Genomic DNA, 10805 nt, shown 5'->3' with positions numbered 1-10805 from the left:
CTCCTCTCATTATCTGACTCCATTACTACACCCTGCTTCGGCCTGTGGGGGTATATAACACACAAACATACAGAACACCTTGTGCCCTAGAGCATTTCATCCTTATATGGCGATGTCTTATTACAGGGCAATCTTCTACATTATTCATGGGCACAAAGGCATAATCATTTATATATTTTAATACATTAATGGTCATGACAACATTTAATTTTATAAATCCAAACACTTCTATATGTAATAATCTGGAAATTAATGATTATTAGTGAATTAATATCAAAAGCATGTATTTCTTTTGTCTGTGTGTTTTCTCCTTCCAGCGTTGTTCTTATTTTGGCTATCACCAGCAGCTGCAAGGTCGGTCCTACGTTCAACCGAAACCACGACCTTGCAGCCTTTACACACACACACAGACAACTCTCATATTTTCAGCACAGGAATCAATTTTGTAAAGGCACACATAAGCTGAATTATAATAATATGATTAGTAGAATACATTTGAACAACATCAAATTCCACAATTCCCTCTCTTGACCTCTGAAAGAGGTCACACATTCTCTTCGTCCTCCTCATCCAGGTTCTGTAGGCCTAATAGGGTCATACTATATGGCGGGGGTGCATCATCTTTCTTTTCTATTGCAGATATTATCAATCTGTTACACAGAGACCTGAGGCAAGGGACACAACAACATCCACAAGTGACCAGTATGGCCACAAATACTCCAATGGACACTACTATAGAGGTTACTATTGCCCTCCACACACAGTCTATCACACTGCATAAATCAAAGGTTTATGACGTCGTTGAATTTTTTGTGTAATTTAATTCAATTCCCCCATATCTCTTTAAGCACTGATCTTGTGGTGTTGTTTTGGACCTCTTGTCAATTTTCAGATTATTTCCATTGTTTATGCTAAATATTATGGTGATTATAATTGCAGCTATAACCCCTAGGGCCCACAGAACCTTCCAATCTCCATATAGCTTCATCTCTGTGGAAAAAATACACTTATGCCTATTGGCTAATACTCAAATATCAATCGTAAGTTCAAAAAGGAAAACAAATTAAAATGTAAAATTAATACTGTAAAATTTTATAAGAAACTTAGAAATTAAATTCAAAAGGAAACATTGAAATGTAAGATTATATAAGAAACTTAAGAAATTCAAAGGTCAATATGATATGTAGCTACCCAGGTTATAATGAATAAACAGTAATTGTGATGTTCAGGTCCCTGAACACTTCTGTCAGGATTTCCAGCACTTTGACTTTGTGGAAATCCACTTTATCCAGGCCACACCCCAGCCGTGGAGTGGATACACTTGTTATGTTTTCTTTCTCACACCACTCTCTCATACATCTGAGGCTGTGGGTAAAATTCTCATATGTTGGTAAATCAGTACAATTTTGTTTTGTTAAATGAAAAATCAATCTGCCGTCGTCCTCATGGGTAACTGCACATTCACCTGTGTGTTTGTTCTGTCTTACAACCTTTTGTGGTTCTGTTGCTGGGCTGGAAAAAATTTCACCTTTTTTATGCACAATTTTACAGAGTGTTTGTTGACTTTATTGTTGGTGTTGTGTGAGTGTTACCACTGATGTTTCACTTCCTGTGATTCACTTTCACTTTCAACACTCTCCCTCTCTTGGACCTGAGTCCTCAGGTCCACACCGGTTTCTGTGAGAGACCTGCTGGGAAAATCACATGGAACACAAAAAGAGATGGAACCATGTGTCGCCTTTGACCTGTGGCTGGACACAATGTTAGGTTTCTGCTTTTACTTCTCGGTAGCCTGGACCGTCTCCGTTCGGCCCAGCACCGTCTGAACACCTTCACCTTCACTCAATCATCATTTGTAACAGCTTGGTCGTTGTCCCAATTTCGTTGTGTGGTAGCCTGGCAGGAAAAATGTTTAATCAGAGCAGTTAGTTTGTAAAAATAAACATCATTAGTTAGTGGCAGGATTGGATCCTACACCAAGGCGTTCCGTGGGCCTGGAAACTGTCGACCTGTAAGCAATTCAAAGGATGTGAAACCAGAAATCCTGTTAACAGAAGAGCGAATAGACATTAATGCAATAGGTAATACCTCAAGTCATGTTATTTTTGTCTGTGCACAGATTTTGTCAAGTCAAGTTTTAATGTCATAGTCAGGTTCATTATTTCAGCTTTGCTCTGGCATTGGGGTGATAAGCAGCCCCGAAACTATATGTCAATTCCAGTGCGTGTTTGTCAGTTTGTCAGATCTAACTTTGTCTTGGGAAACCATGGTTGGGGATATAAGTGGCTTATTAGGCAGTTGACAACAACCACTTCATTAGGTACCATCACAGCCTTTATTATATGTCAGGTAGCATTTATTTATTATAGGCCGGCCTTTCCTGGTTTCAAACCCACCTATCTGCCATATGGCAGTTCCATATATACTGTACCAATCACATATGCAGAGTCACTATAAAAAATCACCCTCTCTACACCAGTGTAGTGCAAGGTTTTGATAACAGCTATCATTTCAGCTGTCTGTGCTGACTGCTTACCCTCCAATTTACCACTCACTCTAGTCACAAAATCACCCTCAACCTGTTCAACCACATCAAACCCTGCCTTCAGCGTACCATCTGATGCTCTGAAACAACAACCATCTGTAAACAGTGTGATTACCGGTGGGGTAGTTGTCAGTGGTACCGCGAACAAACCATCTCTCAATTTGTTTGCTTTTTTTTTTTTTTTTTTTTTTTTTTTTAAGTCAATGGTATGCAGTTATATGGCTCACCCTCAGTGATTAGATCAGTCATGTTTACACCCTCATAGACATAATTTTAGGTTTGACTGGCCAGGATTTTGGTAGACTTTCTCTCTGACACCGTTTTGTATATTGGTGCATACCTTGTTATCTATTGTTTGCTGAAGTTTATAAGGCCCAAAAATGACAGCATGTCTTTCTCTGGTCCTGGGCCAGACATAAGGCTCTGTCTCTCCATGGTTTAATTAGCCATTCATTTGTTCCCTGTCCGTCCGGGGGCACATTACAATATTGACAGGTCATAGTAATTTCTAGGTCCCTATCTATTATTAACTAGTGTGTTGGAGGAATACAGAAATGCGTGCGAACTAGACTGGTTTGCTACCTTATTGGGTAATTGATTTGTTAATAGTCACTTTTCAATTCTACCAGAAACCCATTATCCCCACCGTTGTTAAAATTTTCTTTTTTTTTGTTTTGTTACGGTGGACTATTTAGGCTCATTATCCACTAGGGCTCTTAGTGGTGTGGTTCACCACTATTTCCATGAGAGGCCCAGCCATTCCTCTCATGGTGGGTTCCTGTGTGCCCCTTCATTCATCCGCACCACCCCATTGGCCCCATGTTGGGTGCATAGGCGCCATTAAATTTGGTTGTGGTAGGTTGTGCTGTGTCGGTGACCCCCTGCCATAGTCACCGGCTCCATGCCCGGCCCCACCTCCTCGGGGACCCCATCCCCCCGCAGGTGGTCCGTTAAGTGGGCTAGCACCTGAATTTTGAGGCTGTGACCAAATGTTAGGACAATTTCGTCCCCAGTGTCCTTCCTGTCCACACACATAACATGCATTCCTACCAAAAGCACCATAACCACCCCTATTGGGTCCACCCCTTCCCCTAGGGCCTCCTCTGTTTTGCTGATAACCTCCCCATGGGTTTCCCATATATGGTGGTCCTGTATACGGGTCTTGTGGGCCATAAGGGTATGGATTGGGATATTGATTAGGCTGTGGGGCATGCGGTGTAGCTGTGGTGGTGATTGGTTGGGCCTGCTGTGGCATTTGTTTCTTTTTTGTGTTAGCTTGCTTGGCCTGTTCTAGCTGTAGCTTTAACAGCTCATTCTTAAGCTTATCTACTTCTGCAAGGTCTTTATTTGTTTTGTCTATGGCCCTGTCTGTATGGTATACTAGGTGTCTTTCCCATGTGTCATTGTTGGCTATGGGGATATCTGGATTATTTTCCATGATTTGTTTTACACCCGGTGGGGCACCTGCCATTACTGCTGATCTAAAAACATCACGGGTAACTGGATTGTTTATACTGTTTTCCTCAACTAGCTGTTCCCATTCTGCAGCACACCTAAAGTAGTAAGCTGCCCCTGTCTCATCTGGTTTGATTTTAAACTTAATGTTTTGATATACTGTTGGTGGAGTAGGAAACTGCGCACTCAAAGCTTTACCTATTGCGGTACTCACTGTGTTGTATGCCGTGTCATTGTCATATGTTGTTATGTCAGCGTTTTGTTCAAAATCTTTTACTTGTGCATTGGTTAAAATTTGACCCAAAAGACACCTGATGTCACCCAGAGCCAGTACTGTGCCATGACATAAAGTGGTTAGTTTATTTAACCATCCGCCCCCTCCACTAGTGATGGGTGGGAGTTTACTCATTATAGCAGTGAGATCACTATGTGTCCATGGTTGATATTTTTTTGTTCCTTTTTGCAACACTATGGGATATTGTGTACCATCTACCTCCTTTTGTTCCCTATCTCCAAAAAGCTGTGCGGTGGGTGTGGGGACTACGTTCGGCTGTACTTGTGGTGGCTTGTTTGCTATTTGGTGGGATGTTATCCACTGATTAAATTGATGTTCTCGTTCATTGTCTATGTCTGATCTCTCTGCATTCACTTTAGTCTGTGGTGGGTGTTCACTGGTTGGGTGGTAGTTTATACCAGACCTGGTGCCTGACCTTTCAAGAAACATCTCACCTTGCATGGTAACCTTTAAGGGTTCCTTTGAATGTATTAGGTGATGCTTTTCACGATCCTGCTCTAATACCATACTTCTTAACTGTTTCAATTCCCTCTGCATACCTGTCACCCTTCTTTGTTCTTTGCTATCTCTTAAGGGTACCGATGGTTCTGAACCATTACTACGACCACTTGGTGCTTTGTAGTGTGCACCGCGTTCCTTCTGTTCACTGGCTTCAGAGCGGTCATCAACGCCTTCCTCTTCCTCATTGTCTATGTTGGGACTAACTATAGGATCACCCTCAAAGCCCCCACATGCTTCATGTGTAACATGTACACCACTACCGCTGGGTGGGTGTATCACTGGTGTCTTTAGTGTATATGGCTGCAAGAAATCAATGGGTTTTTCAACAACCCTAGACCTCCTGGGAGAAGACATAAACTCTCCCTGTTTAATGACAGTTTGTCTTAATTTGTACAGCTCATGTTTTATTTCTTTTAGTTCATCACTGTCCTCTACATCTACCTGACCGCTATTAATTTGAAACACAGGCTGTTGCATCGGGGCCTTGGCTGCCTCATACAGCGGAGGTGTGTGCAAAGAGGGGTAGATCGATTTCACTAGGGGTGGGGCTGAAGGAGGAGCCGTATGCGTCACACCTGAATCTGGCTGACTGTTTCCGGTTTCAGCTTCCTCTTGCTTTGCAGCTGCACCACTGTCAACTTCCCCTTTTTTCTTTGATTTTATAGCCTGCATAGCGGCAGCTACCACAGCCAACTTAGTCCACAATCGTAACTCTTTCTCTAGGCCTGTCACACTTTTTCCTTTACCAAACCATTTTTTCCCTTCTTTCTGTACAGTCTCAATTTTATGTACTACTCTGTGTTCCATAGCAAAAACAATAGGTGCAAGAGGAACCTTCTTTCTCTCCTCAGCCTCCCAACAGTTCTCTTCTCTTAATATTTTCCACCCCAATTCAATTTCCTTTTGTCTTTTTTTAACATCTTTCGGATCAGTTTGGGCCATCAGCAGTTTTACCATTTTTTGCCATTGTATGTACACTGGTGGACAATCGTACTCATCACATTTCTTTTGAAACTCTGCCATTTTGTAAAATATTCACAGATCAATAAAACCAACAATGTTATAATCAACACAATTACGTAAAGAATATTCACAAGCCTAAGATATATTACATCAATAAAAGTTTTAAAAACCGGTTCACACAATTCAACTGGTACTTAGTAGTATCTAAAATACTACGGGACTCCAACCCAAATTTACCTTTATGGGACCTTTCACCTAAAGGACCATTCAACCTAGTTGGTACTTTATACTGTCTAGTACAGTAAGGGACTCCAACCCAAATTTACCTTTATGGGACCTTTCACCCAAAGGACCATTCAACCTGGTTGGTACTTTATACTGTCTAATACAGTAAGGGACTCCAACCCAATTTTACCATTATCATTCTCTTATAAAAAACCCAAAAATATTCTCCCACTGATTTAAAAAATTAAAAGTTTTTCACTCTGATCTTTTATTCAATTATTTAAGTTCAGTTTGGATCTCCACGTCAACACAATCAATTTGGTTTATATCCAATAGCAGAATTTGATAAAACAGGTTTCTGCTTACCTTATTTTAGTAGAGCGCTCTTTTTGTGTTGAAATGGAGCCCTCCCTTACTCTGGTTTCTTCAATGTGAAACCGTCCTTCCTCTCACTCTCTCCTTTCCCTCCAAAGAACGTCGGGGTCACCAATTGTTGGACTTTAAGGGTCCATTGCATGTTCATAATTAGAGGAAAGACACGGTCTTAAAAAATAAGCTATTTATTGATCAGATATGAAAAAGTTTTACAGCGCTGGGTTGTTTCAAGGCCCCATGTGGCAAGCAACCAACCCCAGCTTACGGAAATACATGAATATTTATATGATATGTGACGTCGTTCTTTAGTCAAATCTCTCCTCCCCATAACAGGCGGTTCTCCTCACAATATCTGACTCCAATACTACAACCTGCTAAGGCCTGTGGGGGTATATAAAACACAAACATACAGAACACCTTGTGCCCTAGAGCATTTCATCCTTATATGGCGATGTCTTATTACAGGGCAATCTTCTACATTATTCATGGGCACAAAGGCATAATCATTTATATATTTTAATTAGGGCTGTCAAAATTAACGCGTTAATAACGCGTTAACGCAAATTCATTTTAACGCCACTAATTTTTTTAACGGAGATTAACGCAACGCGCAATTTCTGTTTGACCCTTGGTCCAGCCCATAGTTAAATGAACAGAAACGCAGACAAATGTGACTCTCTCTAAATGAGTAAAAGGTTTTCATAGAAATAAGAACATTAAGCAAATCGCCTACCAAATCCAATGCTCTAAATGCTCGTTGGACATCTGATATGATCTTTATTTATACGTCTGAGAGGTCTAACGTTACCGTCCTCCTAATGCTTAATCTAATACAAAAATGCGTCTCAATTCATTTTGGTTTCGCTTTTATGCATGACTTAGAAAATAGACTGCAGGACTTGCTTGATGTTAAAAGAGTCATTAAGAGAGATAAAGTTCGGTACCTGATTAATGTTAAAGAGTTATTAAGAGCGACAAGACTCAAAAGCGATCCCCTCACGCTGACTGACTGATATCTGAAGCGCGTGCACACAGACGCGCGAGTGCGCGACCCGGATATATAGACATCTACACAAAATTACAGTTTTACAAATATCTGTTTTGATAAGAATTCACGCAGGTAGGCTCTATAATCTGTTATGTTTTAAGTAAATGTTTGGTTAACTGTTGGGTAAAACTATCTGATGTGTAACATTATATTAGATCACTTAGATTTTAAGCAGTCTGTCTCAATGTCAATCAAACAAAAGGAAAAAAAGTTGAACATACATTGATGATGTTTTTGCTTTGTGTGTGCTAAATCTATTAGTTTTACCAGTGATTTTAAGGTATTGATGTGGTAATATAATGTATGGATGTGGAAATGTTTGTGGTAATTTGACTCTTTCAACTTCAAACACGTGTAGTTCTGTCATATTTTGTTATATTTCAACAAATCATGCATTGTTCTATGTTTTAATAGAGAATGTCAAAATATGAACAACTATTTTTTTTAAATTTGCTAATTCCGACTCAACTTGCCTGCACAGGTCACAAATGATGCAGCAGCAAACAAAAATGGAGAAAGAAAAATCTTCCGAAAGGAAAATTCATATACAAAACAATGGCTGGTGATTCTGTTAAATTGTAAACAGGCTGTTGTTAACATACATTTGCATAACGCATCTATATATGTATATATGATTAGAATATTAAAAACCTGAAAAGTGTTAAATTAGGGTAAATTTAGAATGGATAAAAATATGCGATTAATTTGCGATTAATTGCAGTTAACTCATGAAATCATGCGATTAATCTAGATTAATTTTTTTAATCTATTGACAGCCCTAATTTTAATACATTAATATTCATGACAACATTTAATTTTATAAATCCAAACACTCCTATATGTAATAATCTGGAAATTAATGATTATTAGTGAATTAATATCAAAAGCATGTATTTCTTTTGTCTGTGTGTTTTCTCCTTCCAGCGTTGTTCTTATTTTGGCTATCACCAGCAGCTGCAAGGTCGGTCCTACGTTCAACCGAAACCACGACCTTGCAGCCTTTACACACACACACAGACAACTCTCATATTTTCAGCACAGGAATCAATTTTGTAAAGGCACACATAAGCTGAATTATAATAATATGATTAGTAGAATACATTTGAACAACATCAAATTCCACATGAGGGATCTTGTAATCTACAAACATCTGGGAAAGAGCGGCTTACCGTCTTTCGTAGCTCTTCTAAAGATCTGGGAAAGAGCGGCTCCGCATCTTTTAAAGCTCTTCTTAAGATCTGTGAAAGAGCGGCTTGCCGTTCTAACATCTTGTAAAGATCTGGGAAACGGCGGCTCGCCATCGTTCTAAATAACATACATCTTGTAAAGATCTGCTGGGTGTCTGGCAAACAGCTGGGTCGGACGTCTCGGCGACGCCTTCCAGATGAGCAAACGCCCTAAATAATACGTCTTCCAGACGAAAAACAAGACATCGCGCAGACATCTCCGTGACGTACGTGTGCTATCTGGGCGATATTTGTCATTTGGCTAAAGTTATAGTGAACTACAAACAATCTTCTAACCCCCAAACTAACCACCGAATGCACTGTGCCATATTAGCAGCGGAAGTCGGTTGACAAAATGCGGAAGAGCGAAGAATTAAAAAGGGGCGTGGCGGAATAAGGTGAATATAAAGGCTAGATGGCTCGTCCGCGCTGCTGGCCAATTGAGTGCAACGTCCGCATTTTGGCGGCCATCTTACGACAGGGCGCTCGCTCACTCGTAGCATTGAGTTTTAATGATGCAGGTACTTTTAAATGACCATAACTTGCTTAATTTTTTACCGATTTTCAAACGGTCAGTGCAAATATCTATGTTTGCACTGACTTTATTGGAAAATGAGAGTAAGATGACACATGCGTGCTATTATGGCTAACGTTAGTTCACAGAGCTTGAAGATACGATCAGATTTTTTCCAGTGGTTAGAAACATCTCCATTGTGGATTGTCGACTGCAGATTTTATTTTGTTTGTTGAGAATGTGAGAGCCAGAGATGCATCGATCAGTAAAGCTGCTTCTCAGATGCAGTAAGTTGTAAAAGTTTGTCTTGTTATGTTGATCATGTATTTAACTTACAGTATTTTGTTTCATGTTGTTTTTGAGGCATGTAATTATAAAGCGTGCGTGTGTGCGTGCGTGTGTGTTTGTTTTCTCCTTGTGATGTAAAATAGGACCTGACAGATAGGGAAGGACTGGAATCTGGAGTCCATTCCCGAGCGACCACATTCAACATAAGTATTTTGTTGTACACAGTTTTTAAAAAGAAATAGTTTTGTGCTTTGGTGGGCAGATAAGTTTGAATTGAAGGTCATGTAGTATGTAGTGCTCTTTCTTATTTTCTTATCATTTGTCTATTTGAAATCTCCAGGTGCACATTTTTTGGAAAAAAGCTCACAGAAACTAATTTTTTGGAGTATCATTCTCAACATGGTCTGACATTCAGTTTACCTTTATGGTGTCCCCAGGGGTTTGACATGACAATTTCATACATTTGTGAATGTTATTCACTGAAATCGGAAGTCATTTAATGTTTATTTTACCTTGTTTTGCTCAGTTCCTACGCCGAGGAAACAATATTTCACCTGTCTAGTTTCAAACAAGACCTGGGGCCTATACCATGAAGCTGGTTTAGGTGGTTAGCCAGCTTTGTTTAGGATTAGTTTGTGCAAATCCTGGGTTTTGGGTACCATAAAAATAGCTTTTACCAACAAGGCCTGCACATTGGCTTGGTTTTGTCAACCTGAAACTAATCCTGTAACCCTGAGTTTGTTTAACCATTTTCATGGTACGGGCCCCTGGCTGGGTTGGTATTTAAAGCATGTTGGGTAAATATTGGACAGAACACACGCTTTACCTGCTGTAAGGGATGATGGATTATTATCTAACTTTATGTCTGTTTTTGACTGACTGCCAGTTTTTACAGTTTTTCTTAGTCGCTTTGGTCTATTTCTCGAATCATTCTCAAAATTTGCAAGTAAGTGCATTTCTCAAAACAATTTGTACAATTAGCAAAACACCATGGATAACTTGCAAAAGCCGGTTTCTTGCTAAAAATACTTTTTTGGAAAAGGAAACCACACACGTGACAATCCGAACACTTATTATGAATTAGCGCATCCTCGGAAGTGCAGTCACGAGCTGTCGAATAGACTCACCCCCCACAACATTAAGGCATCAGTTCATAGCAGAGACCCATTATAATACATTTTGATCGTGACTTAACCAATTGATTATGTAGGAAACAGCAGAAAATTGTACATAATCATTTGCATGGATGTACCAAAGCATTTGCAACTTGTTCAAAGAAATGAGAAACTGCTTTTTTATGTGCACAAGTGACATAATGATGTTAGAATTGAACAGGTAGTTTTGAGAATTTCAATTCTTATCTGAGAAAT

The 10805-nt window shown here is 39.7% G+C and overlaps 1 protein-coding gene and 1 long non-coding RNA gene across 2 annotated transcripts in view; one reads left to right on the top strand and one right to left on the bottom strand.

Annotated features, from left to right (window-relative positions):
- The window catches only part of LOC129444278 (uncharacterized), a 321920-nt gene that overhangs the window by 13791 nt on the left and 297324 nt on the right, over window positions 1–10805 (bottom strand). The window lies entirely within an intron of this gene.
- The window catches only part of vwa11 (von Willebrand factor A domain containing 11), an 82172-nt gene that overhangs the window by 42586 nt on the left and 28781 nt on the right, over window positions 1–10805 (top strand). The gene's annotated exons all lie outside the window — the stretch shown is intronic.

Source organism: Misgurnus anguillicaudatus, chromosome 3, assembly GCF_027580225.2.
Source record: "Misgurnus anguillicaudatus chromosome 3, ASM2758022v2, whole genome shotgun sequence".
NCBI lineage: Eukaryota > Metazoa > Chordata > Actinopteri > Cypriniformes > Cobitidae > Misgurnus > Misgurnus anguillicaudatus.
The sequence above is the reverse complement of the archived record's forward strand: the minus strand, read 5'-3'. Positions and strand labels throughout refer to the sequence as shown.